Source organism: Lycorma delicatula, chromosome 8, assembly GCF_047948215.1.
Source record: "Lycorma delicatula isolate Av1 chromosome 8, ASM4794821v1, whole genome shotgun sequence".
In the NCBI taxonomy this organism is placed as follows: domain Eukaryota; kingdom Metazoa; phylum Arthropoda; class Insecta; order Hemiptera; family Fulgoridae; genus Lycorma; species Lycorma delicatula.
The window spans coordinates 57,058,816-57,075,935 of NC_134462.1; the positions used below are offsets into that span (position 1 = coordinate 57,058,816).

Below are 17,120 nucleotides of genomic sequence, written 5' to 3' on the forward strand. Positions count from 1 at the left end.
GAGAAAATGTGGTAATAATGGCAATGGCAAAATCACTTTTTTTTAACTATGGGATCATAGATTTCAAGAATTGCTAAAATAAAGGAAGGATAAATTCTTAAGACGTATGAATTTCATACGTCAAATTATAAAAAAATAAGATTTTTTCCATACAGAATTTTAATTAAAATTTTTACAACGATAAAAACATTTCATTTCCCTTTATTTTTTATTATTTACCGAATGAATACAATTCAGCAGAATCGTTAAAGATTTACAGAATAAATACTAATCTTTAACAACTTCATGAATGTAATATGGATGTAACTTAGTGTTACAGATTGCTGTAGCACTTAAATTGGAAAAAACTTCAACAATGTTAAAAATTTAAGCCACGTCTTAATCACAACATGAAAAATCAGGTGGTACCTAAACAAAATTACAGACTGACCAAGAAAAAGTCATAATTTTGTATTATAACTGTAACATATTTAACAGAAACATTTTACTGTGTCAAGGTAGCTTATATTTTTTTGGACTTGAATTTAAAAACTTAAAAAATATTACTGTTTTTCAGTAGTACATTAACTTTTATTCTACCTTGCAAAAATTAAACATTATTTCAATACCAAAACATTAAAAAACCTCTCAACAAATACTAAAATGTCATTAATGTGTTATCAGTCATAATTAATTGGAACAAAATCATGGGTCATCTACATACGAAATGATAAACTGCCTGTATGTAATGATAAGCTGTCTGTAAATAGTAAAATATCATTTCCCTTATTAACTGGATTACAGAACATTAAGAATTTTACAGAAGAGAAATTAAGTCAACAAATTTATTTTTTAAAAGTACATTAACACTATTACTATTAACTCCTATATGGAAAAATTCCAAATAAAATATTTAATAAGAGATTTAATGTAATTAACACAGCCTTCCCAGTGCGTTACAAGTATGTTTTCAATTTAAAAAAAAATGGATAATCCAAGTATTAATAAATATATTAAAAACATAGATTTAACAACTAATCTCATTTTATATATTCTCTACAACTAATTGAAACACAGCAATTAATGAATTTACTGAAAATCTATTTAATGTTCAAAATTATATCTTATATTATTTGTCCTTTTTAATTTTTTAAAATTAATAAACTGAGCCACTGAAGAACTACTTTCCTAAAAATTGTTTATATATAAATACAATATATGTTATAAAAATACAATTATATATGTTATAAACAATATATAACAATGTTATATATATATATATATATATATAAACAATGTTTATATATATATATATATATGTATAATTTAAGGAAAAAAAAAGATTTTTCCCTGAGTTAATAACACAGCACTTATATGTCACTGGAGTCTATGATTTCACACTGCTAAAGAAAGTCAAAGTGGTCTCCTGAAAGTAAAATTTCTGTACAGTTTTGTTTCATCTTATTTCTGAATAAGACAAAGTTTTTGATTGTACATATTTATTTCATTGTAACAAAAACTTCAAAGTAAGGAATGGTAGCTTTTTTATAGTTTCAGTGAACAGAAACATATTTCTAATATATGTACAGAGAATGGAAATGAATATGAATCTACCTCAGGGCAGACAACAACATTAGTGGATGTATTCTAAGAGCAATGTAAAACAGTTAAACAAATTTGGAAAAGACTGTCATAGAATACAGAAACTGCTCACGTTGAAAGAGAAATCAATACATTTTAATCCCATGTTCAAGAAATATTTTGTTATAAAATAATTTTGATTACTTTCCGGACAGTTCATGTGATCTTTAATTTACATTTGTAATGAGATTATAAAAAGACACTAAAATGAAAAAAGGATTAAATTAAATACTGAATAAAACAAAGAATAAATTTGTAGATGGTGGTGAATTTAAGCTGGTGGTGTTACAGACTTGAACTGTAAATCTTCATAATTTAAGAACTGTAGCTAACATTAAATTACTGACCAATAGAAGATGCTGCCTATAATTTAATTTAATTTATGCAGATTCTTAGGTTTGATATAATAAATAATTTTTTCTTAATGTGGGAAGTAAATTATTTGATTTGGATTCTAAATAAGGAAGTTTTTTCATACCAACAAAAATAATTGAGATTGGGAATTATTACTTAAACTGTGATACTTTTTTTTGGGTGTTTGTACTCTGTAGAAAACTCTTTGTACATTTATAACACTACACCCAGTCTTTACCAATACTATATTTTTCTTTTAGTTTTTTTGGACTAGAAATAACAATCAACAAAACATAGAATCATGTCTGTTTTTTAATTATATTAACAAGTAAAAATAAACTGACTAATAGCCAATTGTTACATAATTTATAAAATTAGCACACACCTTCAAAACCAATAGGCATAATAAAAAATGTGCTTGAATAAATAAAAATACAATTAATCTAAAAAATAACCAAAAATATAAATAACCATTATCAGACAATGAATTTAATAAAATAACATAAATGTGCATATGAACACAAAATGGTCTGTTGGGAACATGATTTCTTTTTTCATTTTTTAAATAAATGTTTTTTTAAACTCATTTTACATACAAACATTGGTACCAAACGTTTAAAACTATATCAAGCAGCACGCATTTAATATAAAAATAATTTCTTTAAGTTCATCCTACAGATAATTAAGTTACATCCAATCGACAACTAATTCACGAGTACACATTCTATTTACACTTTAACTCAGTATTATAACACCTCAACAGAAATTTAAATCTCTTCATATATCCAAATATTTAGTTCATCAATGGTGAGGACAAATGAAAATTTGACTTTTCAGAAAATCCCATAAAAAGAAACTACTGATCAAAATATCTGCACGCTACATGATATTACTTTTCCAGGGCAAGATAAAGTTCAGAAAAAGATTTTTAAGCCAGTAACTGATATTCTTGTACCACACTGCTGCAAAAACAATATGGTGTCAATCACTGGCTAATTGTTCAGTTATTTCATAAAAAAATTTGAAATATATTCCTTTTATTAACTTACATAGCCTTAATTATATTAAAAAATGTACAACCCTATAATTTCTTTAGATGACGTTGCATACCTCACTGTCACTTTTGCACTGTGAAGTAGTTATTGAAAAGGTAAGGATTCTCTACAGTCTAGTAGAAGCAGAGGTTCTGTTTATATCATGTAAAATTGATAAAAATAAATGAACATTGGTTACTAAAGAAAGCCCCTGAAATTAATACGATCTAACAAAAATTATAATAAAACATATGAAAGAAATATATATGAATATTACACATAAAACTGTAATACTCCTCCTTGACACATTCCCCCAATGTTCATAATTCAAGCTCACAGAAGTCTACAGCTTACACTGAATTTTCATACCTATTTTGGTTGCCTCTGTTGCAGCAACATACTCAGCTTCTGTAGAAGAGGGTGGTGCACATTTCAGCAACTTACTTTTCCACACAACTGGTCCACCACAGTATTTAAGTAAGTTCCACAAATAAAATCAGTAATAAAATGTCTTTTGACCCTTGTCTCATCTGGATTTGTTGATGCCCAGAATAGCATGAATTATGTTTTTTTTTTTTACTTTCCTTCGATTATTTTTTCTTCATTACATTGCCAGTATATGATATATCATTGAACTCTACATTTTTCTCTGTGACTGATTCTTAGATAAGCAGTAAGTATTAATTTCAGTTATTATTTTCTAGATTAGAATCATTATATTTGTCCATATGATGAGTGTATTCTTAGCACAAAATTTGCATTGATTTTTTTTTAATAACACTGATTAGTGGAATGGCATTTATATAGACAATTAGAACTACTATTTCCCAAAAAGGCTTTACGATCATCAATGGACAAGTTTAAAAATTCATTACACTGATATAAGTAATGATTTGAATTACAGTGGTTACATTAAATTTTGAATAAAAACTGACATTTTTTCTTTTATATTGTTTATTATGATTTAAAGTAAAGCATTTGATAAAAGTTTTGGTTGAATAATTATAGCGATTTACTTTGAGATTGCTTCCTGTATTGACTTGCATATTTAAAGTAACTACATTAACGTTTTCTAGAAGTTGTCTTCGCATGTTAAGAAATTCTATAAGTCTTAAAGTTGGGAAACCTTTGATTTGACAATTTCTCATTCCAAAGTGTTATAATGCAATTTAGATGTTAGCAATTGTACTACGACAAATTCATATGTATTAACAGGAAGTTGCATTGCTTAATTGAATTTATATGTGAGGATATTTTGTTAATAAAATTAGACAAAGTATCTACAGATTCTCTTTTTATGAAATCTGAACTTACGATGCAATTAGCATTATGAGATGTAATTAAATATTTGCTATCAAATTGTACCTTTAATGATGGTGCTAATCTTTTAATGAAGCATGCAAATAACATAGTTTTTGTAAATTTGTTAAATCAGTATTATTATATATTAAGTCAATAAATATGTTATAAAAATGCTGCCATTCATTACCTCTAAATACAGTTATATTTATTGGTTGTAATTCTATTTGTTTAAATATTGTACTTGAATTAATTTCTTTATTAGATGATTTTTTATTATTAGTATCATTCATTAAATGTTGCAATTTGTGTTCTGTAATGCACAAGTCTTGTTCACAATCCAAAAATAATCATCAAATACAATTTCAATTTTTGATTGAATGATGTTGTATCTGTCTTGCAAATCAAGAAGATTCCTTAACTTAAATTTTAAGTCAATTCTATTATCTTGAGAGGGATCAAATTTATCAGTAAAGTTGCAAATTCTCATTATAGAGGCCTTTACACACTCTCTTTGTCTTATTAATTGTTCCAATTCCATAATGCCATTAAATAAATTAATAATATGAAATGTTTAAGTAAATTAAATGTAATAATAAATTAAGAAAAATGTTATGTAAATCTAGATGCTGTGAGTCCCTTTAAAGCAGTAGATTATTGAATATGAAGATCCTTGAATGATGTTTTTTCAAATTGTATTATTTTATTTTTAATTGTATTTTTTCTGCAGTTCTGATAGATTAAATGATGAATTTTTCAAAAATGTAGATTATATATATCTGCGGTCAAAGGACTAAAAAGTATGTTGATCTAATACCTGCCTTGGTGTAGTACCTTGGTTAGGGTAATTACTCTGTGTATTTACCGCTGGTTCAAATAATAAATAATTACAGACATTTATCACTTCATAATTAGATATGATCCTTTAATATTTGAATGAATAATACAAGATTATGTACAAGTGTAAATAAATGCTTTTAATGATTCCATAAATAATACATTGTAAAACAATACATATTATATTTTGTAAGTTTGTACGTTAAGTCCATGAAGATTGATGGAAGAATACTGCCTGAATGTAGTGTGGAACCAGCTTATATAGTGTGTGCAGAGCACTGAATAGTCATGAACAGAGTATGAACTGATAGAAAGACCTTTAAATTTTAAAGTCTTTAAATAAATTTTTAATAACATGTACTGAGTCTGAACACCCATATCCTTGAAGCTGTCACATGAACACATTTTCATTTAGTTGTCCATTGAGGAAAGGAGTCTTCAACATCAAACTGCTTTATATCCCATCCTTTTTACAATGAGCAAGCTAAAACAGGACTGCAAGTACCAAAATAATCCAATGCCTGGATTACTAAATTCCTTAGCAACTAGTCTTGCTTTATACTTAATAATATGATTATTTTAATCAGTCTTGACATCATACAACCATCAATATCCACCACTCTACAATCTGGAGGCTTCACCTCTAGTTACCATCTTTGATTCTAATGAAGAGTTACTTCCTCATCCACTGTTTCCTTCCATTCAGAAGCTCTGTCACTCTACATAGCTTCTTGATAATTTGAAGGTATTTCATAGACAAGAAAAAGATATTCATCAACCTGATTCCTGGAAGGTTTCTTTATTTGTCCCAGGTTCCTTAATAGATTCGGCGCCAATGATGTATAACTGGTAGCTTCTTATTGTTCATTCCCCAGCCTGCATGCACAGCGTATGTTAACTGCAGTCATTACGTTTTACGTTGTTGTAGCAGTCAGACCTTCATCCATGTTCTTTATATTCTAGTTGTATATTTGATACATAAACAACATAAATTCATGCTTGTTCTGTTTTTTCTTTTTTTAATTACTTATTATGGCAGATGATAACATACCAGGACCTTCACAATTGAAGAGCCAATGACTAAAATGTAAAGTCTAAATTTGAATTAAAAAATGTTTTAGAAAACAATAGTAGTGAATAAGATTTTGATGTGATAGTGACTCATACTATGGGTGGGGGATGATAGTGACTACGATTGTGAAACTGGAAAAGATGGCCAAGAAAACATGGCACTTATTACAGAACAAAATTCCGACAAAGATGGTCTTGAAAACTTAGTTGACAAACAAAACGATGATGAACAGATTACTGTTGTTAATAACCAAATGCCTACAGATTTACCTTCTAATATTTTGTGGGCATCAGTACCACCAAATTTGAAAAACATCCCTTTTGCTTTCATTAGAATGTTAAAATTAATTTTTTATTTTTGTATATAATCTGTTTGTAATTAGGAATTGCATAAAAAATTTGTAGAATCTTGAACGTAATGAATTAATAAAAGTAATTGCATATATCTACAATTTAAGTATTTTTAATTTGTTTTGCGTAAAAGTATTCCATAGTTTGTTTCTGTATAATAATTATACTAAAAATAAAAGTGTTTGTTTTATGTGCAGATAGGTCATAATAGCAAACAAAAATGTAAACAAGATTTGAATACTTATAATAATTACAATAAGCTGAAAAACAGTAATAATAAAGAAAAAGTTGTATCGCCGACCAAGAACTACTGAACAACTGACACACATATTCGACCATGAGTGCCATACACAGTTCTTAATCACCAGCCCGTAGACGCATCATTTTGTTTTTTACATAAATATAGTTACTACATATAAATAAATTAAATTATGATAAAAAATCAGTTTGGATTTTTTAATGATTTCAAAATATTCAAACCAGCACTGAAAGTGTTAAATTGTATCTATCATTGCTATTCTCTGTTGCTTCTGCACAAGGAATCAAATTTTTATCTGATGAGTTTTCTTCAAAAATCAACTCATCTTCTGGCACCTGAGGACTTCTATAGGTATGTAAGAAAAAATTTTGAGTTTTAGGTTCTTGTATGTTTCCAGCGTGAATTTAACATCCTCGCAGACAATAATTTTTGTTTATCCAGAAAATAGACACTATAACCGCATATCCAACCAAATATCTGTTTAATGATTTTGTATCAAATTTTCTTCTTTACTGGTCCAGAATCCAAGCAAAACATTCAGTTCCAAAGATTTTCAGATGACTTCACTTCCCTTTTCAGAAGCAACCCAATGGGACCATTCCTTTCTTTTTTGTTGATGCTGTTCTATTTAATACATATGTAGCAGACTACTTCAACCCAGAATGATTTAGGTAAATGGAGTGCAGAATGCAATCAGCATCTTGCCATCTCACAAATGATACAATTTTCTCTTTCAGTATAAGGTGCCATCATAGAATGCATGAGATCTATTTCTTGAGTATATTTATGAACACACTTGCATTATAAAATTTCTTGCCAGTGTCAGTGCGAAACTCTTTCAGTATTAGTCCAGCTTGAGTGTTTCACTATTTCAATAAAATAAGGCAATTCTCCTTCATTTCATGTTTTTTCTTCAAAAGGTAAGTTGTTCTGAAACTTGTATAATTAATTACCTTCAAAAACTAAATAATACCTGTGATCATAATGTCATTTACCTCCATGGGACCACACACATGTACATACACCAGTCCACCAGTCAAAGTATGCCTTTCCAATCTCTTTCCAAATGGCATTCTAAGATACTTACCCAGAATACTGCCTTCATAGAATTATTGTCATACTGAACTTCAATTCCATAGTCCTTCAAAAGTGATTGTACATGACTAATATTTTGATGTCCAATCTTTCATGCTATTCTTGCAACAAAGTAGGTAATAAAATTGACAACTAATTTTCCTTATTGGAGAAAGTAATGGCTAGTTACACCATTCTTGGGAAATATCCATATTTTTCAATCATCTTGAAATGTTTGATCAATTCCTTTCTGACCTGGCCTTTGAACAGAAAATAAAATTGCATGATACTTCTGAGTAATACCAAACATCATCAAAAAATTTTCCCATCCAATGTTTTAACTTCAATACTCAGTATCTAGAGGATCAACTATGACATCATGCCGGGCATATTCCATCTTCTTAAATGTATCAAAATTATATAAATTCAATCTGTTCATCATGTAGTGACACTACATTACATGAACTATCAATAAACCGTAGCAACCATACATAACCATAGCAGAGTGTATGTTACTTACGGACAATTGATTTATGGCCCTTTAACTTGCATTTAAAATAAGTCCTACTTTATAGCTTTTAGAGAAATGGCCTAACTTTCCACAAGAACAACATTCCTTGACATTGTGATTAACCTTAGCATGATTCCCCTTCCAAGGATTAGATGCAGAAGCAGTCTTCTTGAAATGAGAATGGACCTAACTTTAGATAACATATTTATGGCACCAACTGGTTTCTCACTTCCTTTTAACCTCAACTTGTTTCTGCAATTAAGACCATGTCTTATCTTCTTTTGGCACATCATCTTCTTTTGGCACATCATGTGATGTGCTCAAAATCTTGAGGCAATGTTTATAAAAGCCTTGCACACACATCACTCTCATCTACTGTTTTGTCTATGTATGTAATTTTCATTTGAACTTTATCAAGCTTGGCAAGATGAGCTTGCATTCCCATTTTATGTTGTGGAATTTATGCCTTAGCAAATCTACATTTCTTCCAACCACATGTCAGAGATTTGTTTTAATTTCAACCATACTACTTGGGTAATGATGCATCTAGCTACCCTTAAAAGAGGTTCTGTGTCCAAAGAAAGAATAATTCTTTTCTTAGCCTTGCCATTTGCTTTGTTCGACTCATTCAGTTTCTTCTGATTATCAGTAATTCAAGTTTCAGGGTTCACAAAGGTTCCATTAACAACTTAAAACAATTATCAAACTCCACACACATCTGCACAATAATATTATGCACCAGGTTGCATAATTTTCTACCACTATAAGTTTTTCAAGTTTGTTTTCTTCCAACATCATTGAAATAAAGTTACATAAATTGCCAACTCAAAGAAGAAATAAAAATAAAAATAGAACGCCATGTTGCTTTGATAACCTTAAACTTGTATCTCTGGCAATATAAAAGAAAAACTACATGTCTATCATCTGTCTAACATTATTAACTGAAAACTGCCCGCTCTGCTTACCATGTTATGTAAAACTCATAAAATAGAAAGAGATCGGTTACTCTAAAAACTATTTTTTTGTGACGCTCAACAAAGAACTAAAAACACACCAAACAACAGAAGAAAACATCTTCATAACCAACTAACTATACAAAAAAGCATATGAAATAAATATATAAAACATATTAACATTGTATTTAAATATTAATACTCCTTGAAAATAAACAAACCCATTTAAATGAAATGAGCTTTATCATATATCTAAGCATTTTTCAGGAAATTTGTAACTTCGTATTTTGCAAAGCCTGGTCAGCAAAATTAACTCTTACATTAAAATCATGTGTTTTCAATTCCTGGGCAATTTGAAACATTACAGATGCATGTAAAAATCTAGTGATTTTTACATATTCTACTCCAAGTGATGAGTTAAGTCTAATGCCAGCTAAAGCATGTTGTCATGCACATAAGGAACTAACTGCTTTGACAAGTTTGTGGTATTTCTACTCCAAGTGATGAGTTAAGTCTAATGCCAGCTAAAGCATGTTGTCATGCACATAAGGAACTAACTGCTTTGACAAGTTTGTGGTATTAAATTTTTTTTTGTGTTTGTTGCTTCTTAATACAGTTTTAACATTTTCAACCCAAATCTTAACAGTATGAGCTTATGGAACTGCACCATGAACCAAAGCTGAAAGTGTGTGTAATTTTCATTGCAGAAATCATAATAATAATAACAGTTTTTTGAAACTGATTTCATGTGACATAATTCTTTGCTAACTGGTGTTCAATTGAAACTACATGGGCACTGATTTAAGAACAAAATAATGTCAACACTTTTGTCAATTGGAACTATAACTTTGCAACAATTGAAAAACTGCCTGTTACTGTGTGCTGTGTATAGTAAAAAATTTTGTTTCTAAAAACATGATGTAATTTTTATATTGCTTATGCCCAAAGTATGTTTAATAACAAGAATTCAGTAACAATGCTAATATTTACAAAACAAAAGATGAATTGAATCATAATCAAAAGATCTTATTTATCTCTTTATTTGGCTGCTCTTACAATTACAAGCAAACTTTTACATCCTACCGCTGGTGATAATAAAGATTATTATTTATAATAAATAATGGTTTTAAAATATTACTTTCACCTAAATTAGAAAAATCTCTTAAATATGTGATAAATAATGCTAAATGTAACAATTGTCACATAAAATCATTTTGTTAAGAATATTTCACAATACATGATCAATTACAATTACTCAAAATAAATTTCAACTCAACTACTACCATAAAATATATAAAATAAAATACAAATTTGTGAATAATTCTTTCTTAGTAAACAATATAACAAAAGAGAAAATGTTTAATATAAAACTACTGATGTTGCCTGTTAATGGTACACATCATACTTCTAGTTTCTGTATTTCACTAAGCGTTAATACTTTAAGACTGGTGATAATTTATTTACCACTTAAAATTGTATTATTATTATTATTAATATTCATGAATAAACAGGAACAAATTCATTCATTTTTTCAAATCGTTTAATTTAGATTATTTTAACTTAGATCTTTCATACAGCAAGTATAATTTTATGCATTTACTTCTTAAATCCTCTGGCCAATGACTGCAATAAAAAGAGCAGTTTCCTGTGCCAGACAAAACCAAAATTTGGCAGACACACTGTTCTTAACCCAGCTACAGATTCTATTCAGAGTGCAATAAAAAAATCAATTAGTTTTTCTGAATCCTTAACAAAGAAGCTCTTATGGGATCAAACCTATACGCACATAAGATCAAACCTATATGCACATAACGGGATCAAAAATGTGCAATAAGAACAATCTATCCACTGGCTAAGTTTATATTCTAACCAGGATGTACATAATTTGATAGTGTGACAACATCCTTCTTCATAGATATCTACATCACAAAGAACCCTCTTTACAATCTAAAACATTTATGTGCAATCTTGTTTGAAGATAAATATTTTGTAAATGGAATATCAGCTTTTCACAACACGCACACTAAAATTTATACTGAAAGTTTTGTTTGCTGATAGGCTTTTTTACATTTTGAGAAAAATAGATTGTAAAAAATTAGATATTTCTTTAACAAAAAACATTTTTATTTAATAATAAGATAAGTTAGTTAAGAATTAAACCATCATAAGTAGCATGTAAAGGTTCACAATAATTTATAAATAACTACTAACATTAAGGCTAACAAACTGATAATTTAAAAGTTTGCTTCAGACCTCTATCTGATTATATACCCATTAATTATATTAATTTAAAAATGAATAATAGCTCCCTTACCCTTGACTCACGAGTTACAATTGGTATTTCCTTATTGCTGGTAGTTAACTAAGCAGCAATAAATAGTGCTTTTTACAATCATCCCCTTATGTATTATTGTGTAAGTAAAAATTAAGTAAATATGCCTATTAATGGTTATAATCAATTTTAATCCATAAACATGACAACCTTTGCTTCTAAAAATTTAACTTATATGATTAATGCTGCAAAGTGTGAGAATAGTTTTACAGGCAAAAAAAATACAGAAAGCATGGAACAGATTAAAAAGAAAAGTTAAAACAAAAAATCATAATATTCTAAGAAATATAATAACTATTTGCTATTAAAAAAAAGATAACAAGGATGATTCATTCTACGATGATACTAACACATAAGAGAATGAGATCATTCAATCTGTTATACAAAAGCACATAACTATGAGTTGTTATATCAAGTGATAACACAAATAAAGAGTATTAAGGAAATACAAGAAAATACTGGAATATTTCCTGGTGACTAAATTAAATGACAAATATTCACTACAAAAACATTATTAAAGCTATACATAAATAAAATAAAAATTACAAAATATATCCTCCATTCTGTCAATTATTATATGCAAAAAAATTCACTTTCACAAAAACTGCCAATGGTTATTTTATGTAAGAAAATCTTATATAAAAGAAAAAGACACATTTTAGATGAAAATAAATCTTTAAAGCATTGATAAAGATTCTATAGTGTAACTGTCCCACCAAGATTCTGGGTTTGATTTTTTTTCATTTTGGGCTTGTAATTTGTTTCCACAATTTGTTATTTGACTCACCTAATTCATTAATTATTTTGCTATTAGCAAGAAAAAGTTCATACAGGAATAGCACATAAAAAAAGTCTCTAAAGCACAAGTAAAATAATTCAATAAAATAGAATAAATAATAAATAAAGTACTAGATATGGAGTAGAAAACTTTTCAGTGTGTTTAGAAAATTGCGATCCTAAAATAAATTAAAAATTTAGTCTAGAAGTAGTATGAACTGACTTTGACTTAAGTAATTATTAATAGCTTACAAATTCTTAAAATTTTTAACTGTTGAAGTCTGTCCACATTAACAAATAACTCAGGTTACTGATTCTTAATTTGGTGAAGTTGAAAATGTAAAATTTAAATAATTTTAACAGTATAATTTTTACTTTGTCTTTTAAGTTGGTTTTATTTATTTATACTTTTACTCCAATTTTTTTTTTTTAATTTTATTGAAAATATGAAGTAGAAGTAAAAAAAATATTGCTTCAAGAAATAAAAAAAAAGAATTTCTAAAACAAAGGAAAACTATTCAATTTTTAAAAGTTTAAATAGTGTTATTCATAATATATATATAAAATATTGTCTTTTAATTCAATTTTTACACATAGGACAAATTTTCTTTGTTTATTATGTAACAATCTACTCATTACTGTTTGAATAATTCATGTATAGTATATACTCAATTTTAATTTTTTGCAAACTAGAGTATCGATCAGACCACTACAGAAACTATGAAACCAGAACAGGAAATTTCCATTCAAAACAGAAAAAAAAAGATATACATATAAATAAATAAATAAAAATCAGCATTATAAATTAGTGTATTTAATTAATTATAATCAGTGTATTATATAAGTTCAAATGCAGAACTACATGAAGAAATACTTTTTTGAGAATGTTTTTCTTTTTAAGCTTTTTCACTATAAAGCTGATTCACACAAAATTTAGAACTGGAATAAAAACAAAGCTAACACTTTTCTTACTTGAACTGAAATCTACTTGCAAGTTGATGGATTTATGTAACAATGATAAATTTAGAATACAATTATATTCAGTAAAAAATTTAACATTTTTTTTAAATTGACTAACAATATTTTTAGAACCAGACTGTACAAAAATAAAACTAGAAAAAGTTTTGCTATCTTATATATATATATATAATATATTATATATTTACAAAGTAAAAAAAGCCTATTTTAAGAAAAATGACAGAAGGTCTTTGCCTCAACAATTTATAAAAATATTAAGCAGTTTCTACCCACTTAAAAAAACCCATGATTTTAGAATTCATAAAAATGAAATTTTTTCACAAAAATCTGGAAAATTAAAAACTTTCTTCTGGGTTAATCGCTTTGTGAAATGTATCAATAAAAAGGGTAAGACCTACATTTATTACAGGTTAAACAAATAATTCTGCTTCAATTTTTAAAATAAAAGTATCAAAAGACAATTAACAAAATTAACAAAACATTTTGGGAATTATCAATTAAAGGTAAAACAAACAAAGACTAAAATTAAACAAAAAAGTCAAGTTTATCATATTAACAATAGAAAATTGAACTTCGCTAAGTTTTAAAACAAGCAGCTAAATTAATTCTATAAAATCCAGAAAACTCTTGTTTTCATACTATATGCATCAGAATGTAACAAATCAGAATAACAGTAAACTGTCATTTAATATTAGGAATATAAAATTATCAATGAACTTTGATATTAACACATTAGTACACACTATTACTAATCTAATGTCATAGACTTCTGTGATATATCCACATAGCTTCATATTAAAAAACAAAATCACTTCAAAAGACTTCGTAACTCTTGACTTAACAAAATGTTATATTACAATCATACACAACCTCTTATAGTTTTTTTTTTTATAATTAAACATGTTCATTTTAACTCTTAAATAGAATACTCACATCAAACAAGTTATGTAATTTTTTGTGATTTGTTTTCTTAAGTTAATAATAGCATGTCTTGGCAAAACATTTAAGCAACAATTGAAAATATATTTACAGTCACCTAAGTTGATTCCTACAAGCCTGCAACTAACTAGGCAGCATTATTTGTAATTAATAGTCAACTGGTCAGAAATCAAAAAGTTATCAGCTTAATAGCCATGATATCAATATCAGCTATCAACATATCATTCAGAGTAGTACACAGAAAATAAAAATTAAAAACCCTTCTTCTCTGAGTAATGTATGTAAGATAAACTTGAAGAAATGCCTGGTGTATTTCTGAAAATAAAAAAGACTTTTATAATACACTACACACACAGCAAATTATGCTGATCACTGTAGATATCAAAGAAATTAGTGAATTTTGTTCTCGTTGAAAGTGTTGTAACTTTCTTGAATAACAGCAATGGCAATATACTCATAAAAACCAGAAATAAATATCTACATTTGCTCAGTTATTTATTTTCACTGGAGTATAAGGCTCACATAAATGATAGATATTTCACCTATTACCCAAATATGTAACACCTTATCTAGCAAGTGTTGGGCCATTAACTTTCAACACCTAAATTTTATGTTCAATTACATTTTTACATTACATAAATTTATTGATCAGTGTAATGAAACATGATAACACTCAGAAGTTGAAAAGGATAAGGAGAAAAGAGGCTAAATTTAATTTTTAACATTTTAGTTTTTGATCCCATAATACGTTTCCAGAATGTCTTTTTAGTCCATATTTCAGGGAAAAACAAACAGTGTCCAATTGTACAATTTTATAATATTACAATATAGGAGAAGAAAGGGCAGATCTATCTGACTAGGGCAGAACAGGGTCTATCACATGAATGATTATTTTACAAACTTTTCTGTCAGGTTGGTTATGTGTTACCCTATAAACTAAACTAATAAATTTGAATTTTATTTTGTTTAGTATGGCAATTAGCTTCTTAATTTTTTAATAATTTCTTATTTTTAATGTAACTATTTTTTAATGTTTTTAAACAATGAAAATATTACATTCTATTACACTCTTATCATTTATAACTTTATAATTTGAATTAATCATTTTATTATGAGACTTTGTTTGTTATGATTTTTTCAATTCTTTTTCAAGTAAACACTTGCTCAGTATCAGTGAGAGCTTGGATAAGTCAATGTTCACTAAATAGCTTCAAAAACTCCTACACAAGAAAATTCCATTTAGAAAAAAAATGTTTAATATTTAATAATAATAAAAACATTTTTTTAATGAGCAATACAAAAACAACTTCACAAATTTAATTGAATATAACAAAACTTTGTGAACTGATAGAATTGATTATTCATGAAAAATCACTTTATAACAGTTAACACTCAGTCTATTCTAGACAGCTGATTCAAATATCATGAATACAGACAAACACATACTGAACTCACTTGTGCAATATACTGAATTCAGATAATAAAACCATCTTTTATACTAAAAACTAGAAAGTAAATCTGTAAACAAATATTTTTCCTTCATCTACAATAAACTTCTAGTTTTCTTAAAATCACCCCAGGATTATTTGAATAAATATTAAAAAGTCAGAGTAACATGGCTGCAATCTCCCTTTTATTTTTATAAAACTTAAAAGGTCACACTCTATAACAAAGACCAGGTATTTTTTTTACTACCCAATCAATAGCTTTCAAGGAAATCTTTTGTGCTGAAAAATATTTTTTCCCACATTATAAAAAAAAAATACCAACATTAATTCATTATTACAACACATTTAACACATCAATCATGAAGTATTGGGTAATATTACTTATAAGTTTAATTTACTATGATAATCTGAATTACGTAAAAGTAATGAAGGCTGAAAATGGAAGCGGGCTAACATTCGTAAATGTCAACTTATTTACTTTTTTGTAGCACTTAAGTTAACAAAGAAATACATCGCTCTAAGCTGACCTAACTAAACCATACGTTATAGTAAGAAATGGTCAAATTAAAAACTGAAAATATAAACAGTGGTTTCTTATCAAAATTATTTCTAGCAATTCATACCTACTTTTCCTCACATGAAAATTACATTAATTCAAGGCCAATTAAAGAAAAATCTAGCCTAGAAGAAAGCAAAACTCAAAACGTCATTTCTAAAAACATACCTAATTTTAATAAAAGAACAATACTAAAGCAAGTTAAATATTATAAATATAAAAAAAGACTTAAGTATATGGTGAAATCACAATGACAAACAAGAAAAAACAAACCTTTACGCAGTATTAAACACCTACAACTTCACAAAACAACTAGAAAATGGCGTTTACTTCTTGTTTCAATCACAGGGGTTTGCGTCATCGATAAATAATACAAAGAGTATGTCGTACCTAATTAAATTTACTACTTCAGCACAATTGGTTTAACCATTTTCAATACGAAATAGATTTTGTCCGCTTAAGACCACATAAAACAGAAAATTATTTATAAAATAATTTATTTCATTCAACTTTGTCAAGATATTTTGATACTTATGATTAACTTAAAATACTTTTAAAAAATCAGACTTGGAAAATATTGTAGTTAATATTTAATTTAAACAAAATCATTAAACTATTAGATAATTGGTAAGCATTAAAGGATGCAATATTATTTCTTAAACCCGCAGTCCAACAGAGACAGCTGATAATAAACGACGAAATTGATGTAGCTTTGAAAAGATTTGGC

General features: G+C 27.4%; 1 protein-coding gene across 2 annotated transcripts in view; it reads right to left on the bottom strand.

Moving 5' to 3' along the window:
* Positions 1–16,800, bottom strand: part of Rab7 (RAS oncogene family member Rab7) — a 43,616-nt gene extending 26,816 nt beyond the window's left edge. For both annotated transcript variants that reach the window (XM_075373784.1, XM_075373783.1), the window contains exon 1: positions 16,667–16,800. The gene's annotated coding sequence lies outside the window, so the exon portion shown is untranslated. The remainder of the gene's footprint in view (positions 1–16,666) is intronic.
* Between the last annotated feature and the right edge of the window lie 320 nt (positions 16,801–17,120).